The 23916-nt window shown below is 41.0% G+C and overlaps 2 pseudogenes; both read left to right on the forward strand.

Annotated features, from left to right (window-relative positions):
• The window catches only part of LOC112622559, a 55076-nt pseudogene that overhangs the window by 11286 nt on the left and 19874 nt on the right, over window positions 1-23916 (forward strand).
• LOC112624036 lies at window positions 10080-10228 on the forward strand (annotated as a pseudogene).

Genomic DNA, 23916 nt, shown 5'->3' on the forward strand with positions numbered 1-23916 from the left:
GCCGTGAGTCAGCTGAGCCTGAGTGCGAAGACAGAGAGAAGGCTAATCAGAGTCACAACAACATCAACCCCCATAAACTGGGGGCAACTCAGGAAAACCATGCAGGAAGCTAAGAAACTACTGGAGCATCAGGGACAGGCAAAAACTCCTGATTCCACGTTTTTGGCTATGATAGCCCTAATGTCTTGTGTGGTATGTTTTCCTTGTGCAGAGGCAAAAATATATTGGGCATATATTCCCAATCCCCCAGCAGTACGGCCTATACCCTGGAGTGACACTCCCCCTGAGATCTATCATGATCAGGGAGCGTGGACTCCAGGACCCCTAACTCCCCCTAACATAGAACAGTTGGACTCTCAGAACAATGTCATCAATTATACCGCTCCACTGGAAGGACCCCTTTGTGTATCACCGCAAAGACATCGCTCAGCCATAGTTGTCTTACAATTCAAGCTCAAACATGGTTGAGTCACTATGGAAAAATCATGTACTTGTTAAGTCTTGGTTCTATTAATGTAACTGGTGTGCTAACTGACCATTCCCGGGCCAGTCGCCCTAATTGTACTGACCATATGGAATGGATTCCCTTCAATAGTTCCTATCCCCCTCTGTGGACCCAGTGTCTTGGCCCACTGGCTAAAAATAATCTATGTTAACTGGAGATATTGTGGATTGGGGACCTAAAGGTCAACTAGATGGAAAAGCTAATAATCAGAAATCATGGCACAAACTTCGCTGGCGTTGGTGGCAAGCTCATAATCCTTCTTCTTGTACCACACCAGGCTCCAATCCCATTCTGCTGCCCAGATTGCTTGGCATGGAGCAGGCTTTAGCCTGCCTCTTCCTCAGGGGCATTATCTAGGGAGGAAAGGACCAATGCAAGAGATGTTATGGAAGGCAGCACTCCCATTTATGAATGGCAGCATCTGGGTTGGGATATTATCCAATAACAGCAATAGTAAGCAACACAGTTTTAATGTTACATTTGTAGGGAATATCACCACTCAATTTACGGTTTGTGTTTTCACCTGTAAATCTTGCCAGTTATATCACTGCATTAAGCATAGCACTTTGCAAATACATAATATCTCTACCTTGATAATTTTGGGTCGTGTCCCTTGACTATGAACTCCTGTTAGTCTGTCCAAGCCTTGGACTGCCACACCTGCTTTGTATTATGTGAAATGTTTTCTAACTCAGCTTACTCATCGTGCCCATACAGCCTTAGGCATGATAATTTTTGCTCTTGTTTCCTTGGTCACACTAATAACTTCTGTTGTGATGTCCTCTGTAGCTTTGCACAGTTCTATTCAAACAGCTTATTACATGGAGAACTGGAAGCGTATGGCCGACCAGGCATGGCTACTTCAGAATAAAATTAACACTGAGTTAAAAACTGAAGTGGTAATGTTGAAATCCACGGTTCTATGGTTAGGAGAACAAGTACAAAGCTTACAGTTGCAGCAATTGCACTGTCATTTTAATCACACTCATATTTGTGTAACCAACTCAGAATGTAACCAAAGTGAGTATCCATGGGACCTTGTGAAAGTCCATTTGCAGGGAACTTTCACATCTGACATCACCTTTGATATTGGTGAATTACAAAACAAAATTCTTGACTTAAATAAGCAAACTCAAGAATTTCAGCTTTCTTTATAAGCCTGGACTGAATTCCAGCAAAGCTTGGAGAACCTCAATCCTTGGACCTACCTAAAACACTACCTTAACATCTCACATGTAATTCTGGGAATAATGTTGTTTTGTCTCTGTCTTCTGTTCAGTCTGTAAAATTGAATGGACCACCAGTCAGAAAATGAGAGCTGCCCAACCTGGCCTTACATTCTTTCAATTAATACATGAACAGAAAGAGGGAAACGTAGAGAGCCGGAGGCTGGAGAATCATGACCAACTCAACATTCCCCAGAGGCTATATGGTCAAACAGCAAACTGTTTATCACGAATACAGAATGTGAGCAAACTTGCTTCTGTGCCGGCCCCAGAAGGTTTGCTGAGGGCAATCACTCCCTGATGCTGGATTCCTTGAGGTTATGTACTGGGACATCTAGAGCCTATTATTCGAGGAATGCAGTCTTGCAAACCTGCTCTGGATCAAGCAGCAGACTGACACACACACTCTTCTCGCTATCTCTTTTCAGTAAATATGAAGGGAGCTCAAACCTCAGGGTCCTTGTTCACTAAGAGCAAGGTGCCCCCTGACCCCTTCTTCCAAATATACTCTTCTGTCTTTTGTCTTTATTCCCCTGTTCATCCTCCTTGGTTCAGTCCCACAGGGACCATGGCAATTTAGTCAATGCAAGATCAATACCTTCATATTTATTTTTTGCCTTATGCAATATTTTTCAACATTTTCATGAGTTGTTGGTCATCACTATCTCTATTAACTTTCAACAGTTTGCCCTTGTAAGTCACAAATAGTGATGCTGCTGCAATTATTTTTCACTAACATGACTCAGATATCTGCAGTGATTCTACTTTTGATATTATTCACAATGTAAAATGCTCCTATTTATTCATTTCACTTTTACCCACAGGATTATTTTAAGTGAATTTTGTCATTTTCACACTTCAATAAAACATAAAGACAAAACATCAAACATACATGCAAAGTGTTTTACATATGTGTATATTTCCACACGTATATGTATGTATGTTTATATGTATTGAAACTACAGAAGCACATGTCACCAATGAGAGCTCTGAGACACCTTTGACCACTTACCCTTATCAGATGAGATTTGACAAATGAGTTTTGGGAACAAATTTCTTTTAACTGAATTTCTGAGCTTTGTGGATTTAGAAATGCAAAGGAAGGTTTGTGGACATTTACAGGGATCATGGTTTTATTCTCCTTAAAACTCTTTGATACTTTCCCATTGTCTTTAGTATAAATCCAAAATCCTAACGCCATCCACGAGACTCTTAAATACCTGGCTTCTTGTGATTTCTCCAGGCTCATCTTTTACCCTCCTTCCCCTCAGCCTCTCTGCTTTAGTGAACTTTGTTCTAGTTTCTTGAAGAAGTTCATCAATTCAAGCTTTTGTCTATGGGATTTCCTAAACCTGAAATGTGTCTCCCTCATTTTGTCCAAACACACACAGGCTCCACTCTGCCCCTGGCTCACACCTGCTTAACCTGTCAAGTCCCATCTGAACTGTCACTCTTCAGAGGGTCCTTCTCTGGCACCCTAATGTAATTGAGATCATCCTATTATTCTATGTTCTAGAACTCCACACTTCTGATATTTCTCATTCCTGTCTAAGCTCTTGTGTGTTTGGTTTTTGGCCATCGCTTTCACTGCTCTTTAATCTCCCCTAGCAGAGTGGAGAGGTCTGTTTTCCCTTGTTTGGATTCCTAGAGGCAGCGCAGGCAGGCACAAGGTCAGCACTAAGGAAGTGTTCACAGGATGAAGGCCATGGGTGCTGTTTAAGGAGGGGTAAAGCGTGTGGGATGAGAGAAGGAGCAGAGAGTGTCTTTGGGGTGGAGGCTCCCAGGAGAAGGCGGCGCGGGCTGCGGTGCTTGGCAGATCCTCCTCCCGCTCCTGCTTGGAGGTCTCCAGAACAGGCTGGAGGCAGGGAGGGGATCCCAAAAGCCTTGGAATCAGTGGTAGTTTTCCCACCTGGTCTCCCAAACCCCGGACGCCTCGGGAAGACAGAGGATGAGCCCCTGGGCTGTAGGTGGTCAGGGTTGCAGGTGGGGCGGATCAAGGTTCCCAGGGCCTGCACCCCAGGGAGCCCTGGATGGCGGCATCGGTGTCAGTGTCTTCCTCAGAGGCCATCCCTGTGACTGGATCGTTCGTGTCCCCACAGCAGGTTTCTTGGAGCAGGCTAAGTGTGAGTGTCATATCTTCAATGGGACTGAGCGGGTGCAGTACCTGAACAGATACATCCATAAACGGGAGGAGAACCTGCGCTTCCACAGCGACCTGGGGGAGTTCCAAGCGGTGACGGAACTGGGGCGGCCTGTCGCGGAGAACTGGAACTGGGGCGGCCTGTCGCGGAGAACTGGAACTGGGGCGGCCTGTCGCGGAGAACTGGAACAGCCAGAACGGCATCCTGGAGGAGAAGCGGGACTAGGTGGCCACCTACTGCAGATACAATTACGGGGTTTTTGAGAGCTTCACAGAGCACCGAAGAGGTGAGAGCGACAGGGGGCGGGGCCTGAGTCCCAGTGAGCTGGAAATCTGAGAGTGTGTGTGTGTGTGTGTGTGTGTGTGTGTGTGAGAGAGAGAGAGAGACAGAGAGCCATCTGTGACCCTAGAGTCCTCTCAATCCCGAGCAAGCAGTTCTGAGAGCACAGGTGTCTGTAGAATGTGGATTTGTCTGTGTCTGTGTGGCCATTGTGGGAGGGGAGACAGCAGCCGGCTTCTTCTTATCCTTGGAAGCCTCTGTGGGGAGGTGACATGGGAGGTGGGAGCAGGTGGCTGGACAGAGAGGAGACCTTGATTGTCCTGGATCCTTAGAGATGCAGGGAAGGGAAGTGTAAGGTGTATGTGGTTGGGGGTGAAGGTTTAGGGGAGGAGAGCTGAGGGGTATGGAAGTTTCGGGATAATGTGAGGAGGCCAGTTCCAGACTGTCCCTGGCACACACCCTTCATGTAATCTCTGAAATAAAAGTGCATGGTGTTTGTTTGCAAAAGCATTACATTAACTTCCAGGAGAACGGAGGAGACCTCTGAGGCAATTCTGAAGCTTATGTAGGTGTAAATTTCTTTTTTTGTTTGTTTTCTTAGTGTGTATATTTTTACATAGCTGAAATGATTGTGAAACTAACTTTTTGAATTAAAGTTTTAACACATTGTTTTTTGAGACAGAATCTTACTCTATTGCCCAGGCTGGAGTGCAGTGGCGTGATCTCGGCTCACTGCAACCTCCACCTCCTGGGTTCAAGCGATTCTCCTGCCTCTGTCTCCTGAGTAGCTGGGATTACAGACAGGCACCACCAAGCTCGACTAATTTTTCTATTTTTAGTAGAGACGGGGTTTCACCAGGTTGGTCAGGCTGTTCTCAGACTAAACTCCTGACCTTGGCCTCCCAAGTGCTGGGATTACAGGCTTGCACCACTGCACCTGGCCTGAACATTTTTATTTAATAAAATATATTGCAAATTTTTATTAATGATTTACAATCAATCTTAAATCTACCATGTTGTGGTATTGTTGTCTCCAGGTTTCTCCTTCCTTCTCACAAAAAATTGTATCATTGAGAGTCTGCTAGTGTCAGGGATTTTCCTGGGCATAAGCACCCCAAGTAATGAGTCCCAGACCCTGCCTTGATCCAAACGTCCTTATGAAAAAAAAACTCAGTTCACAATGATAGGTCTAATAATAGTTATGTTTGTTTTGCACGGGAGATGCATTGATTAGCTAAGTGTAAATACAAGAACTTTCAAAATTAAAGTGGCTTTCCTTAATCCTTCTCGCTGCTTTAGGACTCATGCCTTTCTAGGAGAAAGATTTGGAGAATCGGCCGGGCGTGGTGGCTCACGCCTGTAATCCCAGCACTTTGGGAGGCCGAGGAGGATGGACGACGAGGTCAGGAGATGGAGACTATCCTGTCTAACACGGTGAAACCCCATCTCTACTAAAAACAAAAAAATTAGCCAGGCATGGTGGTACGCGCCTGTAGTTCCAGCTACTCCGGTGACTGCAGCAGGAGAATCTCTTGAATCGGGAGGCAGAGGTTGCAGTAAGCCAAGATGGCACCACTGCATTCCAGCCTGGGCAACAGAGCAAGACTCCATCTCAAAAAAAAAAAAAAAAAAAAAAAGAATTGGAGAATCATTTCTGCTTGTTTGGCACAGGAGATGCATTGATCACCTAAATGTAAATATAAGAACTTTCAAAACTAAAATGACGTTCCTTAATTCCTAAATCTCAGGATTTTCTAGGAATATAAAGATTTGGAGAATCATTTCTGTCTGTCCCACGTTCCCGGGTCAGAACCATTTCTGTGGTGTTCTAAGGTGTGAGTGCATGGCGGCAGTATTCCTAAAAATCCATACTCGGTTTCTGCATGTACCCAACTCTGTCCCTTTATCTATCCACATTGTTTTAAAGCATATTCTTCTCTCAAGGTGTAAGAGGATGATAAATAGGTGCCAAGTGGAGCACCCAAGTGTGATGAGCCATTTTACAGTGGAATGGAGTGAGAAGCTTCTGACCTCATAAATTGATGGCTATCTTCAGTCATTGTTTTATATATTTTATGTAAATTAATCCTCATATAACCCCAAGAGGTAAATTAGTATAATTAACCTACATGATACGTGGGAAAGATGAGACCCAAAAGAATCAAAAAACTCTTCCAGGATCAACCAGTAAAAGGCAGACCTTGGATTTGAACCAGGCAACCTGGCTCAGAAATCAATTTTAATTACTACACGCTGTACTTTCAAAGATTTGTAAACGCTTTGACAATGCATGCCAATTTCAAGCTATGAAGAAACAAATACAATTTTTATAACATCTCTCAAATCAAATAGGTCCACACTATCAAGATTAAATTCCAGACTGATGATGCTGTGAGGTCACATGGCCAGCTGTGCTGGAAGCCTGGTCAAGGTCAGACCCTGGGTTTACAGAGAAGCAGACAAACAGTCAAACAAGGAGACTCTAACTTCCTGATTCATTCTCTCTACCTTTTTTTTCTCCTAGTCCAACCTAAGGTGACTGTGTATCCTTCAAAGACCCAGCCTCTGCAGCACCACAATCTCCTGGTCTGCTCTGTGAATGGTTTCTATCCAGGCAGCATTGAAGTCAGGTGGTTCTGGAACGGCCAGGAAGAGAAGGCTGGGGTGGTGTCCACAGGCCTGATCCACAATGGAGACTGGACCTTCCAGACCCTGGTGATGCTGGAAACAGTTCCTCGGAGTGGAGAGTTTTACACCTGCCGAGTGGAGAACTCAAGCGTGATGAGCCCTCTCACAGTGGAATGGAGTGAGCAGCTTTCTGACTTCATACATTTCTCACCCACCAAGAAGGGGTGCTAATCCCTGAGTGTCAGGTTTCTCCTTTCCCACATCCTATTTTCGTTTGCTCCATGTTCTCATCTCCATCAGCATGGTTCACTGGGGGTAGCCCTGTAATAGCTTCTAGAAACACTGGTACCTCCTGGAGAAGCAGTCACTCCTGCCAGGCAGGAGAGGCTGTCCCTCTTTTGAACCTCTCTTATTCTTCCGCAAGAGCTTTCTCAGGACCAGATTGCTACTGGTTCAGCGACTCTGCAGAAAATGTCCTTCCTCGTGGCTTCCTCAGCTCCTGTTCTTGGCCTGAAGCCCCACAGCCTTGATGGCAGCGCCTCATATTCAACTTTTGTGCTTCCCTTTAACTAAACTTTCCTGCCTCATGTGCATCTGTACTCCCCTTGTGCCACAAATACATTACATTATGAAATGTTTCTCAAACATGGAGTTAAAAATCATCTGGTCCATTTGGCTGCAAGGACTGGAAATAAGAAAAAGGGAAGATTATTTCCCAATAGAATAATGGTTTTCATGTGTATATAATAAGCGGGTGAGGTAAATGCACATGTTAAATAGCTTGGTTTAGACATCCAACACTATAGGCATGTATCAAAACTTCATACTTCATACTTCGTACAACATAAATACACTATACAATTTTTATTTGTCAATTAAAAAAGTAAACCTAACATTCAAGAAGGCAGTGCATAAAAACTGAGAACAGACTATAACAACCGAAAAAAACTCAACAAACATGAGATGAGAAACCAGCCAGCAAGTCCATCAGAACTTTTCTTAACCCCGCCTACAATATTCTGAATCTATACCTTTAAATTAGTATATAGTTTTTCATTCCAGAGACTTCAATAATATAGTATTATCAAAGGACTTGTACAGATTTCAGAGAAAGGCAACTTTAGAAGACGGAGGGTTCTCCATTGTCTTCTATCTGAGAGTCAACATCAAATATGTTAAATCTGAAAGTACATAATCAATTCAAAAGTTTACTTCAAAGTAATAATCATTTGAGCATAATTTCTCTACTGTCAGAGACAACTGTTATTTTCAATCAAATTAAATGTTTATGCATATTTTGTTCTTAGTTATATGTTACTGTACATACACGGTACTGCATGTATGTATAAATCCTATAAGAATATAAATCCTATAGGAATATATTAAGCTGATAATTATGTCTGTTCTGTTTGATCCCAGAGTCGCAACAAATTTGCTTTGTTCCCTAAGTTTAGGAAATGATTTGTCTCATTTTATATGAGACTTGTGGTGTGGAATTCTAAGGTAGAACTGAAATGTGTGGGATGAATATTTGAATGAAGATGCTTCTGTTGTGAATAGCAGGAAATCCCATCTAGTGGACTTTTCTTTCCTTTAACCCGTTATCTCACATTGCCGATAGATCCAAGGCTGGGCATCTCCAGGGTTCCTCAACTCAGGAGGCCACGGGCATCAGCAGTGATCCTGGAACTTCACAGCTCATCCCTGTCACACACAGCACGTCCGCTTTCCTGAGGTGGTAGGAGGACCCCCGCAGCAGCTTTAGGTTTCTTATTGTTTCACAACAACTCCCAAAGGCAGAAAAAGGATATGACTTTTTCCTATGTGTCTTCATAAGGATCAACTAAACTGTTTCTAGAGTGTTCCCAGTATCCACTTTCTCGCACATTGGAATGACCGTGGGATCACAGAGGCTCAGACAAGCCAGGATTCAACCTTTGCAGAGTGGGCCTGATGCACATGGGAAGAAATGGAGTAAAATCCTGTATTTTTAAAAATAAAGAAATGGTGGATGGAGTAGGAGAGATTGATTTCAGGGTAGGGAAAGGAAAGATTAGGGTACTATTAGGTTGTTAGTATTTGTAGTTAATTTCCACATGGAGGCCTAGAGATTCCTGATAGGCATCCTCAATTCAGGGTTTTTGGGTCTTTTTAAATACATAAATATTTATTATATGTGTATTTAAAAATATATATACTTTAAAAGCATAAATATATATATATATATAATATGCATACATTGAGTATTAAATGTCAGCCATTAATTCAATTACAATTAAAAAAGCAAGCAAAAAGGATTGTTTTTAGAACTCAATTAAGTATACTGACATGTTATTTTATGAGGTAAATATATTTTCTAGGGAAATTTTTGAAAAAAAGCAGAATAAGGAATGACTAGCTCTACAAGGTGCTATTTTAAAACACACTATACATTTATTTTTTGAAAACCATTTGTTACCGATTTTTTTTTCATTAAATACGCTAGTAAAACAGAGTCTAGAATTAGAAAGAATTGAGATTTTGTTTCAGTTTTTGGTAAGTTGTATTCCAAACTCATTTCTTTCACTAAATAGATCCTGGATAAATAAAAATTGAAACATAAAGAGAAAATACAAAATTAACAAGACAGATGTTATTTATTTATTTATTTTTCTTTTTTGAGATGGGGTCTTGCTTTGCTGTCCAGGCTGAAGTACAGTGGTGCAATCCCAGCTCCCCACAACCTTCGACTCCTGGGTTCAAGTGATTCTCCTGCCTGACCCTGCCGAGTAGCTGGGATTGCAGGTGTGTGCCACCATGTCTGGCTAATTTTTACATTTTTAGTAGAGAGAGAGTGTCACTATATTGGGCAGGCTGGTCTCGAACTCCTGACCTCGTGATCTACTTGCCTCGGCCTCCCAAAGTGCTGGGACTACAGGCGTGAACCACCGCGTTTGGCTGACAGATATTATTTCTAATAGTATCATCAACATTATAATTATGTTTGAAGATAAGCAGACTTTCTAAACCCTTATGTGGCACTGGTGGGAATGTATAATTTTACAAATACCTGGAAATTCAGCAATTTCCTAAAAAGTTTAACATACTTTGCCATATGACCCATCAATTTCACTCCTTAGAATCTACCTAAGAGACATAAAAACATATGTCCTCACAAAGATATGCGTTCAAGAACAGCGTTAGCCACAGCAGGCCCAAACTGAAAACAATCCAAATGTCTGTCAACTAGTAAATGGATAAACAAAATGGTACTACATCCATGCAAAGCAATATCATTCAACAATAAAAGGGAAGAAAAACAGACTTATCTGGCAGGGGAGATACTATGAACATGAAGGTAGTTTTGCCAAGGCAAGTTTCAACCCTTGCACTCCGGATGATGAGACATTACTTAATGGGTACAATGCATGTGATTTGGGTGATGGATACTGTAGAAACACCGACTTCACCACTATGCAATCAATGCAGGAAACAAAACTATACTTGTGCCTTATATATTTACACAAATGAAAAAAGACAACATGAATAAAAAGGAATGAAAAGAAAGGAAACAAAATGATGATTCATTCTACAAAACTGGTGAACTTCAATAATGTTAACTAAGTGAAGGAAATTGGACACAAAAGATTACATGTTGTATAATTTCATTTACTTAAAATACCTAGAAGAGTTAAATTATAGACACAAAAGCAGATCACTGGGTGCATAAGACTTGGAGTGTCAGTGGAAATTAGCTATAAATAGAGAAATTTTGAACGTGACAGAAATGTTATAAAACTGGATTGTTGTGATAATTGTACAAATCTATTAATTTACTGAAATCACTAAATTTTATATATACAATGAGTAAATTTTGTAGTGTATAAATTATGCTTTAGTAAACCTGTTAAAATAATTCCTTTATAAAAAATAATACATTGTGGCTGGGCGTGGTGGCTCATGCCTGTAATCCCAGCACTTTGAGAGGCCAAGGCAGGTGGATCACAAGGTCAGGATCACTGGTGTGAGATGGTATCTCATTGCGGTTTTGATTTGCGTTTCTCTGATGGCCAGTGATGATGAGCATTTTTTCATGTGTCTATTGGTTGCATAAATGTCTTCTTTTGAGAAGTGTCTATTCATATCCTTCGCCCACTTTTTGATGGTTTTTTTTTGTTGTTGTTGTAAGTTTGTTTGAGTTCTTCGTAAATTCTGGATATTAACCCTTTGTCAGATGAGTAAATTGCAGAAATTTTCTCCCATTCTGCAGGTTGCCTGTTCACTCTGATGGTAGTTTCTTTTGCTGTGCAGAAGATCTTTAGTTTAACTAGATCCCATTTGTCAGTTTAGCTTTTGTTACCATTGCTTTTGGTGTTTTAGACATGAAGTCCTTGCCCATGCCTATGTCCTGAAAGGTATTGCCTAGGTTTTCTTCTAGGGTTTTTATGGTTTTAGGGCTAACATTTAAGTCTTTAATCTATCTTGAATTAATTTTTGTGTAAGGTGTAAGAGGGGGATCTAGTTTCAGCTTTCTGCAGATGGCTAGCCAGTTTTTCCAGCACCATTTATTAAATCGGGAATTCTTTCCCCATTTCTTGTTTTTGTCAGGTTTGCCAAAGATTAGACTATTGTAGATGTGTGGTGTTATTTCTGAGCCCTCTGCTCTGTTCCATTGGTCTATATATCTGTTTTGGTACCAGTACCATGTTGTTTTGGTTACTGTAGCCTTGTAATATAGTTTGAAGTCAGGTAGCGTGATGCCTCCAGCTTTGTTCTTTTGGCTTAGCATTGTCTTGGCAATGTGGGCTCTTTTTTGGTTCCATATGAACTTTAAAGTAGTTTTTTCCAGTTCTGTGAAGAAAGTCATCGGTAGCTTGATGAGGATGGCATTGAATCTATAAACTACCTTGGGCAGTATGGCCATTTTCATGATATTGGTTCTATGAGCATGGAATGTTCTTCCATTTGTTTGTGTCCTCTTTTATTTAGTTGAGCAGTGGTTGGTAGTTCTCCTTGAAGAGGTCCTTCACATCCCTTGTCAATTGGATTCCTAGGTATTTTATTCTCTTTGAAGAAATTGTGAATGGGAGTTCACTCATGCTTTGGCTCTCTGTTTGTCTGTTATTGGTATATAAGAAGCTTGTGATTTTTGCACATTGATTTTGTATCCTGAGTCTTTGCTGAAGTTGCTTATCAGCTTAAGGAGAATTTGGGCTGAGACGATGGGGTTTTCTCAAACACAACCATGTCACCTGCAAACAGAGGCAGTTTGACTTCCTTTTTTCCTAATTGAATACCCTTTATTTTTCTCTCCTGCCTGATGGCCCTGGCCAGAACTGCCAATGCTATGTTGACTAGAAGTGGTGAGAGAGGGTTTCCCTGTCTTGTGCAGTTTTCAAAGGGAATGCTTTCAGTTTTTGCCCATTCAGCATGGTATTGGCTGTGGGTTTGTCATAAACAGCTCTTATTATTTTGACATACATCCCATCAGTACCTAATTTATTGAGAGTTTTTAGCATGAAGGGCTGCTGAATTTTGTCACAGGCCTTTTCTGTATTTATTGAAATAATCATGCGGCTTTTTTCTTTGGTTCTGTTTATATGCTGGATTACATTTATTGATTTGTGAATGTTGAACCAGCCTTGCATCCCAGGGATGAAGCCTACTTGATCATGGTGGATAATCTTTTTGATGTGCTGCTGGATGTGGTCTGCCAGGCTTTGGAATCAGGATGATGCTGGCCTTATAAAACGAGTTAGGGAGGATTCCCTCTTTTTCTAGTGATTGGAATAGTTTCAGAAGGAATGGTACCAGCTCCTTTTTGCAGGGACATGGATGAAGCTGGAAACCATCATTCTCAGCAAACTATCAGAAGGACAGAAAACCAAACACCGCATGTTCTCACTCATAGGTGGGAATTCAACAATGAGAACACTTGTACACAGGGCGGGGGAATATCACACACCGGGGGGCCTGTTGGGGATGGGGGACTCGGGGAGGGATAACATTAGGAGAAATATCTAATGTAAATGACAAGTTGATGAGTGCAGCAAACCAACATGGCACATGTATACCTATGTAGCAAACCTGCACGTTGTGCATATGTACCCCAGAACTTAGAGTATAATAAAAAGAAAAAAGAAAAAAAAAAGAGTTATGTGTCTATAAATTCTTATTTGTTGTAGAGTTCTTTTCAGATCTTAAAGTTTACACAGATCTCATCAAATGTAACTGCAAATGTTTTTTCCTTTTTTCAAATATGTTTGAAATTAGCATAAAGTTAGTGTTGATTGTTCCTCAAATATTTTAAAATAGTTACTGAAGTTAGATCAACCTGCTGTCTTGTCTTGGGAAAACTTTAGAGAATGGGCTTAATTTCTGTATGAGATATGGCACTCGCCATATGTTATATTATTTGTCAGCTTCAGTATATTGTACATTTTGAGTAACTTATTCATTATATGCAAATTTTTTGTATAGTTTTACATAATATTTAATATTATTTCATGCTGATAAATCTGTAAGACTATAACAAAAGATAAGAAATTTGTGTCACTGGCGTCTTAGAGGGAGATCACAAATGGATGAAGCCCAAAGAATGTTTGAAGGAAGATTGACTATTTTAAAATTTGGACAAAGACTTACATGTAAAAATTCAAGAATCCGTGAAAGCCCAAAAGAAGATAAATCCAAAGAAATTTATGCCAAAAATCTCGAAAGCAAGAAGATAGAAATGACACTTCATGCATAGCAGAAAATAAATTAAATGACAGCGGATTGCTCACTAGAAATCATGCAGACCAGACAGAAGTGGCACAAGATATTTTAATGGCTGAAAGTAATGTTATGTTAACCTAGAATGTATATCCAGTAAAAATATTAATATAAAATGAAGGTTCTATCATAACATTCTTTTGTTGTTGTTGTTGTTGTTGTGGTTGTTTTTGTTTGTTAGATAAAGTCTTGCTCTGTCACCCTGGAGGGTAGAGGGCAGTGACATGACCAAAGCTTACTGCAGCCTCTGCCTCCCAGTCTCATGCGATCCTCACACCTCAGTCTCCTGAGTAGCTGGGATTACAGACATGCACCACCATGCCTGGCTAATTTTTTGAATTTTTGGTAGAGACAGAGTTTTCCCATGTTGTCCAGGCTGGTCTCAAACTCCTGAGCTCAGAGGATCGCCTGCCTTGGACTCCCAAAGTGCTGGGAATACAGGCGTGAGCCACAGTGCCCGGCCATGACATTCTTAGAGGAAGGAAAATCAAGAGAATTTCATGCTAGTAGACTTATCCTAAAACAAAGGCTAAAGGAAGTGCTTGAACTGGAATAGAAATGATAATGGAAGAAATCTTGGACAATCAGGAAAAAAATAAACAATAGAATGAGTTAAAGTATGGGAAGATAAAACAGATTTCTCTTCTTCAGTTTTGTAAATTAATTTGATAGTTGAGGTAAATATTACAACATCATCAGATGTGGTTTTTGATGCAGGTAAAGAAAATAAAAAATATATATTATAAATGCAGGAGTGGAAAGGGATATAAAGGAGGTAAAGTTTCTACACCTGAGTCAAATTGGTAAAATGTCAGCACCAGTAGACTATGATAAGTTATATTAATAGATAGATAAATCACAAAAACACTACAATGAGATACACCAAAAAATGGTTGATTAAAAATGGGAGGCCGAGACGGGCGGATCACAAGGTCAGGAGATCGAGACCATCCTGGCTAACCCGGTGAAACCCCGTCTCTACTAAAAAATACAAAAAACTAGCCGGGCGAGGTGGCGGGCGCCTGTAGTCCCAGCTACTCTGGAGGCTGAGGCAGGAGAATGGCGTGAACCCGGGAGGCGGAGCTTGCAGTGAGCTGAGATCCCGCCACTGCACTCCAGCCTGGGCGACAGAGCGAGACTCCGTCTCAAAAAAAAAAAAAAAAAAAAATGGAGTTCTAAATATTGCTTCAGGAACACATCAAAAAACAAAAAAAGAAAACAGAGAAGCAAAAACCAAAGGAAACAACAAAGAAAACAAAAAGTAAATGGCAGTCATAAGAGCTCACATATTAATAATTCCATTACATGTAAATTGTCTAAAAAGACAAATGTCAGAGTGAAAAATCATAACCCACCAATATGCTACCTATAAGAAACTTACTGCAAATATTCCAAGAGTAGAAGGTTGAAATAGAAAAATGGAAAAAAGTGAACCGTGAAAACATTTGTCAAAGAAAGCAGAAATGGCTACAATATCAGATAACATAAAATACACAGAAAAATGAATATTCTGAGAGACAAACAGAAACACTACATAATGATAAAAATGTTAATTCACAAAGAAGGCAGAGCAACTCTAAATGTGTGTGCACCAAACAACCAAGTTACAAATAAGTAGACCAAAAATGGTCAGAACTGGAAGGAGAAATGGACAAATACACAGTTAAACTTTGAGAATTCACATCTCTGAAAAATTAATAAAACAACTGTATAGAAACTCAGCAAGATAAAGAAAACCAACAAAGCTATCCACCAGTAAGATCTAATAGACATTTACAGACCACCACACCAAACCACAGAATATACTTTTTTTAACTGTCCATGGAATATTTACCAACATAGACACATAGACCATACCCTGGACCATAAAAGGAACCTTAACAAATGTGAAAGAATTGAAATAATGCAGACTGTGTTCTTTGGAAGCAATGGAATTGAACCAGAAATCAACAACATGAAGGAAATTGGTACAACTCTAAACACATAGAAACTTAATAACGTACTTTTAAAATACCCGTGGATCAAAAAAGATGTCTTTAGGAAAATAAAAATGTATTCAACTAAGTGAAAATGAAAATACAACATATGAAAATGTTTGGCACATAGCTAAAGCAGTGCTTTGAAAAACTATTTGTAGTACAAAACCTATACACTAAAAAAGAGAAAAGGTCAGAAACCAATAATCTCCATTCCCACTTCAAGAATCTAGAAAAGTAGTCTAAAATAACCTAAAGCAAGAAGAAGAAAAAAAAAAAATGAATATAAGGGCAGAACTCGGTGGCTCATGCCTGTAATCCCAGCATTTTGGGAGGCCGAGGGGACAGATCACCTGAGGTAAGGAGTTTGATACCAGCCTGACCAACATGGAGAAACGCTGTCTCTACTAAAAATACAAAATTAGCCAGAAGTGGTGGCACATTTCTGTAATCCCAGCTACTTGGGAGGCTGAGGCAAGAGAATCACTTTAACCCGAGAGGCAAAGCTTGTGGTGAGCCAAGATTGTGCCACTGCGCTCCGGCCTTGGCAACGAGAACAAAATTCCGTCTCAAACAAAAAAAAGAGAGAGAGAGAAAATCAGTGAAAGAAAAAGTTTGTTCTTTGAAAAGATTAATAGAACTGATGAATTTCTGGGACAAAATAAAAGGGAAAAAGGAGAAAAAACACCAATATTGGGATTGAAACATGTTATATCACTAGAAGTCCTTCGACATCAATGTTCCACCAAAAGAGGACACCAAAAACACTTAGGTGATATGGAAAAAAATCCTTAAAAAGTACACATTATTTCAACTAACTCAATATGAAATAGATAAATTGAAAAGCTTTATAATTATGAAAGAAATAGACATTATAACATAAAGACTGCTGAAGGAGAAATCTCTAGACCAGAATAGTTTCACAGGAGAAATCTACCAAACATTTCAGTAGAATTAACACAAGTCTGCAAAATTTCCTCCAGAAAACAGAAGAGAACGGAACACATCCAGCTTATTTTATGAGGATAGCATTTCCTAAAATCAAAAGCACACAAAACTAGAACAGCAAAAGAAAATTTAAAAGCAATATACCCACATGACTGTAGATGCAAAACTCCCTAACAAAATGTTAGCAAATAAAAATCAGCCACAGTGAAAAAATACGTAAATTACGCCAAGTAGCATTTATTCTAGAGTGCAAGTCTGGTTTAATGTTTGAAATCAATGAATGTCATCCATCATATTAACAAGCTAAAGAAGAAACATCGCATCTGTCACCCAGGCTGGAGGGCAATGGTGCAGTCTCGGCTCACTGCAACCTCCGCCTCGTGGGTTCAAGTTAGTCTCTTGCCTCAGCCTCCCGAGTAGCTGGGATGACAGGCGCCCGCCACCATGCCCAGCTAATTTTTGTATTTTTAGTAGAGATGGGGTTTTGCCACGTTGGCCAGGCTGGTCTTGAACTCCTGACCTCAGGTGATCCACCTGTCTCAGCCTCCCAAAGTGCTGGGATTACAGGCCTGAGCCACTGCGCCTGGCCCAAACATCGCATGATTCTATCAATTGATGTAGAAAAGGCCTTTGACATAATTCAACATTCATTTGAGATAACAACAACAACAACAGAAATCCCTCAAAAGAGTAGAAATAGAAGACTACCTCCTCAACTTGATAAATAATTTCTACAAAAATGTGGCTAAATTACACTTAATGGTGGAAGACTGAATGCTTTTCCTCTTCTGCTTCAGCTAATGAGGAAATTCACAAAAGTCACAATTTAAGATCAATCAAAAAACCCAATTTTATTTGAATATACAGTAACAAAGAAATCAAAACAAATATTAAAAATACAATATGAGGCCAGACACAGTGGCTCACACCTGTAATCCCAGCACGTTGGGAGGCTGAGGAGGGCAGATCACGAGGTCAGCAGATTGAGACCATCCTGGCAAACACGGTGAAACCCTGTCTCTACTAGAAATACAAAAAAATTAGCCGGACGTGGTGGCGGCCGCCTGTAGTCCCAGCTACTTGGGAGGCTGAGGCAGGAGAATGGCATAAACTCAGGAGGCGGAGCTTTCAGTGAGCCGAGATCACACCACTGCACTCCAGCCTGGGCGACAGAGTGAGGCTCCATCTCAAAAAAAAAAGAAAAACATGAATTTTCTGCACTCAGAAAACCTCATAAGTATACCAACAGAACATGTACACAATTCATATGCTAAAATGCTGATGAAGAAATAAAAAATCTAAAGAAATGGAGATATTTACTGTGTTAACCAAAAACCTAAATATTGTAAACATGTCAATTCTCCCCAATTTGATATCCAGGTTTAATACCATTTCTCTCTAAATTCCAGCAAGATTTGTAATAGTTGTAGACAAAGTTATTCTAAAATGTATATGGAGAAGCAAGGGAACTAGTATAGGTCAAACAAATTTCATAGAAAAAAACATGGAGAAGTAACTGTAACCAAATTTCAGAATTTTTACAGCTGCAGTAGTCAATACTGACTGACATTAGTGCAGGGATAGACAGAGACTAGTGGAGCAGTATAGAGAATCCAGAAATACACCTATGCCAACTCGTTTTGACAAAGATGGAAAAGAATTCAATGAAGGTAATATAGACTATAGTTTTTTCAAACAATGATCCAGGAGAAAGTGGAAATCCATAGACAAAAACAAAACCAAACAAAAACAAAAAAGAAACAAAGGAAAAAGAAGCAAGAAAGAAACTTAACAAATCCTCTCATCTTGTGAAAACACTTACCCCATTAAATCATGTCTACATGTAAAACGTTTAGAAGAAAACATGAGAAAATCATCAGGAGCTAGGGCCTGGTGTCTAGGTTCTGAGTTCTTAGATATGACACCAAAAGTGCTATTGTAAAAAACAAAAACCAAAAAAAAAACAAACAAAAATCAATAAATGGAGCTTTATCAAACTTTAAAAACTTTTGTTTTGTAAGGTATCCTGCTAAGAAATGAAAAGTAAGCTAGAGATATGAAGAAAATATTTAAAACCACATATATTATCAAGAATACATTATCTTGACTATATAACCAAGTATAAAAGCTCTACTATAGGCCGGGCGCGGTGGCTCAAGCCTGTAATCCCAGCACTTTGGGAGGCCGAGACGGGCGGATCACGAGGTCAGGAGATCAAGACCATCCTGGCTAACACAGTGAAACCCCGTCTCTACTAAAAAATACAAAAAACTAGCCGGGCGAGGTGGTGGGCGCCTGTAGTCCCAGCTACTCGGGAGTCTGAGGCAGGAGAATGGCGTAAACCCGGGAGGCGGAGCTTGCAGTGAGCTGAGATCCGGCCACTGCACTCCAGCCTGGGCAACAGAGTGAGACTTCATCTCAAAAAAAAAAACAAAAAAAAGCTCTACTATAAAATCCATAGTAGAGTGAAAGCTATAAAATTTAATTACAAAATTGACAAAAGGTATGAAGAGACATTTTATCACAGACTATATATATACATGGCAAATAAGCACAATAAATGACATGCAAATCACTAGCTATCAAGGAAATGCAAATTAAGAACTTGATATTATAGCACTATACACCTTTTAATACAGCTAAAATTCTTTTAAAAACTAACAATGATAAATGCTGGTAATAATGAAGAAAGACAGGACTTCCATACACTGATGGTGAGAATGTAAAATGGCACAGTCCTTCTAGAAATCGTTTGGTTGCATCTTGAAGAACTAGACATATATTTGCCATATGAGCCAGGAATTACATTCTGCGACATTAAAATCAGAAAAATAAAAACACATGTTCACACAAAAATCTTACACAAATGTTCACAACAACTTTATTTGTAATAGCCCCAAAATAGAAACAGTCGAAATGTCCCTCAATAGGGAAATAGTTAAACTGCAGTGCCTCCATCTGATGGAGTATTCCTTAGCAATAAAAAGAGCAAATTGTTGATACACGCAACAACTTGGATGGATCTCAAGGACATTATGCTGAGGGGGAAATGCCAGTCACAAAAGTCACATACTGTGTGATTCTATTTACATAACATTTTCAAAATGACGCTATTATGGAGATTGGTGGAGAAGAGATTAGTGGTTGTCAGTTGTCAAGGTGATGATGTGTCAGGAGTAGGGTGTGACTCTAAAGGGCAGCATAAGGGGAGATCTCTGTGGGATGGAATAGCTCTCCACTGGATTGTGTAATGGTTACATAAATCTGCAAAAATGATAAGACAAGGCATAGAACTATGGACACATATTATACCAAAGTCAGTTTCCTGGTTTTGCTATTGTGCTAGAGCTACTTAAGATATAAACATTTGGAAAAACTGGGTGAAAGTGTGTCCAGAATTTATTCCTTCTGGTGGGTTCGTGGTCTCGCTGACTTCAGAGTGAAGCCACAGACCGTCATGGTGAGTGTTACAGCCCATAAGGATAGTGTAGACCCAAAGAGTGAGCAGCAGCAAGATTTACTGTGAAGAGTGAAAGAACAAAGCTTCCACAGCATGGAAGGGGACCCAAGTGGGTTGCCACTGCTGGCTCGGGTGGCCAGCTTTTATTCTCGTATTTGGCCCCGCCCAAGTCTGCTGATTGGTCAGTTTTACAGAGTGCTGATTTGTGCGTTCACAATCCTTTAGCTAGACACAGAGCGCTGATTGGTGTGTTTACAATCCTTTAGCTGGACACAGAGTGCTGATTGGTGCATTTACAACCTTTAGCTATACAGAAAAGTTCTCCAAGTCCCCACTCGACCCAGAAGTCCAGCTGGCTTCACCTCTCAATCCCTCCTCTAAACAGGACACCCCAACTGCTGTTGGGAATTGGGTGATGACCATTCCAGCTACTTCCTGCTGGATAGGGGCAAAGAAGAGGCCCTGCAGTTGTAGTGTCCTCCAGAGGGGAACTCTTTAGGCCAGTGAAAGGGCCAGTGGGTCAGTCCAGGGGTCCTTGGTGGAAGTTGTTAGTTGAGCTCATCTGGAGTTCCATTTGTAAGACCATCTGTAGCTTGATGGCCTCAATCCTAGAGGAAACAAATTTGACAAGGAGGTTAAAAATACAGGGCCCGAAGGTGAGTAATAGTTAGATGGCTGTCATGGGACCTGGAAAGGGGAGAGGCAATGTTGCCCAACTCCAGAGGTTGGTATAAGAATTTGAAAGGCATTGTCTGATTTAGGAAGCCTTTTCCTGTAAATGCCAGGCAGCATCTCATACTATCTCTGACTGGGTAGTGTAAAAGCAGCACTCTTCCCCTAAGAAGGTCCAGAGTCCTCCTTTCTCAGCAGTGAGGAGGGCTAGGCCTCATCGGTTTTGGAGAGTCACTGCTGCCAAAGAGTCTATTTGGGAATGTAGAGTAAGCCTAGATTTTGTTATTTCTCACAAGCTGTCTGAGAAATCCTCTGAGAGTGTGTGGGAGTAGGATAATGAAGTAGGTAAACCTGCTATTCTGGTGTCTGTAGCACTAGCCATTCTTAACCCTATAAGTAGGGGTATTAGTTGTATGGTCCTGTGCTGACGGACTTGAGCTTTGAGGGGCACAGATAGGGTCTGATTTCTACAAGATTAGAAGTTAGGATAATACATGTTACACTGTTAACTTTTAGTAAACTTTACTTTTGTTGGAAACCTTGTAAGTTTGGGATTTCAATTATTCTCTGCTATTAATAAGACCTCATTGAGTCCACATTAACTTAGAATTGGTATAGATGGCTCCTTCCTGATTCTGTAAGTACTTTAAGGTTTGGCTGAGTGCTAATAGATCTCACGTTTGAGCAGACCAATTATTAGGCAATTTTCCTAACTCTGGTTCTACAGGAGTTCCCTTATCACTTACTGAATACCCATTGTGTCTTTTTTCCTTAATCGCCTGGGAGGAACCATCTATCATCCTGTCCTGAGGGGAGTTCCTCCTAGATCTGGTTGGACCTTTGTATGGTAATTAGTTAAGATTTAGATCCCCTGCTAGGAAACCTGATGGGTTAATGATTTTTTTTTTTTTTTTTTTTTGAGACAGAGTCTCTCTCTGTCACCCAGGCTGGAGTGCAGTGCCTCAGTCTCGGCTCACTGCAAGCTCCGCCTCCCAGGTTCACGCCATTCTCCTGCCTCAGCCTCCCAAGTACCTGGGACTACGGGCGCCCATCACCACACCTGGCTAATTGTTTTGTATTTTTAGTAGAGAGGGGGTTTCACCGTGTTAGCCAGGATGGTCTTGATCTCCTGACCTTCTGATCTGCCTGCCTCGGCCTCCCAAAGTGCTGGGATTACAGGCATCAGCCACCGCAAGCAGTCAGGTTAAGGATTTTTGATAGGAAGGCTATGGGTTGTCAGCGGCCTCAGTGCTTTCGGGCTATGCTCTTGTTTACACTGACAACGAGGTGGTATTGGAGTGGTATAGGGTTATGGAGAAGACCTTCAATTATCAATTACAGGTTGTAAATTTACCCTGGCTTTTAAAGGAATAAGGTACACTGTTTTTTCTTTACTACTTCTGTCTCTTTCTCTCTCTTTGACTCTTTCTTTGTCTCTTCTTCTCTTTCCTTCTCTAACTTTCTGTTTCTCTGTCTCTTCCTCTCTCTGTCTCTCTCTTTCTGTCTTTCCCCCCTTTCTCTCTCTTTTCTTTCTGACTCCCTGTTTGTCTCTGCCACTTCCTCTCTCTCTCTCTTTCTCTCTTTGTGCTGGTCTTTCCCTGCCTCTGCCAGCCGCTTATGCTGTGGTTCTCCCCTCTCCTTCCCTTTTGATGGCTTCGGCAGTGTAAGACTGCCACCTCCTTGGGTTTTTGCACTGCGTGCAATAACTCTATAGTTTTCTTGTGATATTTAATGGGGGTTCCCCCAGAGGTTAGGAACTCCCTTTCTTTCCATATTGCAGCATGGGCATGTAGGATTAGATAAGCATACTTACTATCTGTAGCAAAGTCTCCCAATTATAACTGAAGAGGTGGGAGAAATAACTGGTTACAGGCTGTCCCAGGATTCCTCAGACGGTAATGGACCTTGAGGACAGTCGTCTGGGACAGGAGATTAAGGCCACACCACTGTTCAGGAGGAAGTCAATTTTCTGGCCCTCAATGGTTAAACATACCCAGGGCTCAGTGAGGGTGATGACATGAGCTGGCACTTGCCCTGGGCACCATCAATCCTGTTGCTGGATCATCTGGTTGGGGGCTTCTGGCCCAGAGAACCTTTATACTCTGGGGCAGTGCACCTTCTAGTAATTGCCTCTGCATAGTGGACGTGGGCGAGGGGATGGCTTGTTTCTCATTGGACAATCTTTTTTAAAGTGTCCTTGAAAACCACACTGATAACAAGCCCTACCGGGTGATTGGCCTGCTCCATTTTCTGTCCTCTCTCAACCACCAAGGTTTGTTTGTCTGAGGGCCATGACTAAGGCTGTGGCCTTTCTCTGATCTCGCTTTTCCTTTTGTGCCTGTTCCTCTTGGTCCCAATTATAGAACACCGAGTTTACCAGGTTTAATATGCCTCCAGATTTTGTTCAGGGTCCAGAGCTCACTTTGGGAGCTTTCTCTTGATTCCTGTGACTAATTGGGTAATAAACTTATCTTTTAGGATCAATTGGCCCTCAAGTGAGTCAGGTGACAGGGGAGTATATTTTCTTACGGCCTCCCATAGCTGCTCCAGGACAGCAGAAGGATTTTCTTCTCTTCCCTGAGTTATGGTGGACACCATTAAATAATTCATTCATGGGCTTTTTCATAATTGTCCTTAGTCCTTCTAGAACACAGGTCAACAGATATTTGCAACTCCAGTCCCAATGATCTGAGTCGAGGTCGCAGTGGGGGTCCATACTGGGAACAACTTACTGACTGATAGGGAATTTGTCCCTTTCTTCAACTGTCATTCTATCATTTACTTGACTAAGATACTAAGTATCTCCAAACTCTTGGGCTGCAGCTAAAACCACATTCTTTTCATTAAAGGCCAGGGTTTGATCTAACAATAGCACGACATCTCTCCAAGTGAGATAGAAGGTTTGCCCAAGACCCTGTAGGATATCTGTATACCTATCAGGATCATCTGAAAGCTTCCACAAGTCTGCCTTGATCTGCTTTAAATCAGAGAGGGAGAAGGGGACATGTACCCGGGTTGAGCCAAATTCTCCTCCCCCTACATCTTGAAGGGGACATAACCGATAGCCCGGGGTTTTTTGTGGTTCCTTGGAGATTTATTTGCTTGTTTCCTTTTGGGCAGGGGAGATTAGAGGAGGCTTATCATTAATAGGAGGGGAGGTATAGGGAGGCTAGCACATAGGGGTAAGCTGAGAGGTCCTCTTGTGGGATGTAAATTGCAAGTTTTGCATAGTTGTGGATTCTCCTTCAATGAAAAGAGAGCTTGGACATAAGGTATTTCACTCCATTTGCCTTCCCTCTTACAGAAAAGGTCAAGCTGCAGGACAGTA

The sequence above is a fragment of the Theropithecus gelada genome, chromosome 4, assembly GCF_003255815.1.
Source record: "Theropithecus gelada isolate Dixy chromosome 4, Tgel_1.0, whole genome shotgun sequence".
In the NCBI taxonomy this organism is placed as follows: domain Eukaryota; kingdom Metazoa; phylum Chordata; class Mammalia; order Primates; family Cercopithecidae; genus Theropithecus; species Theropithecus gelada.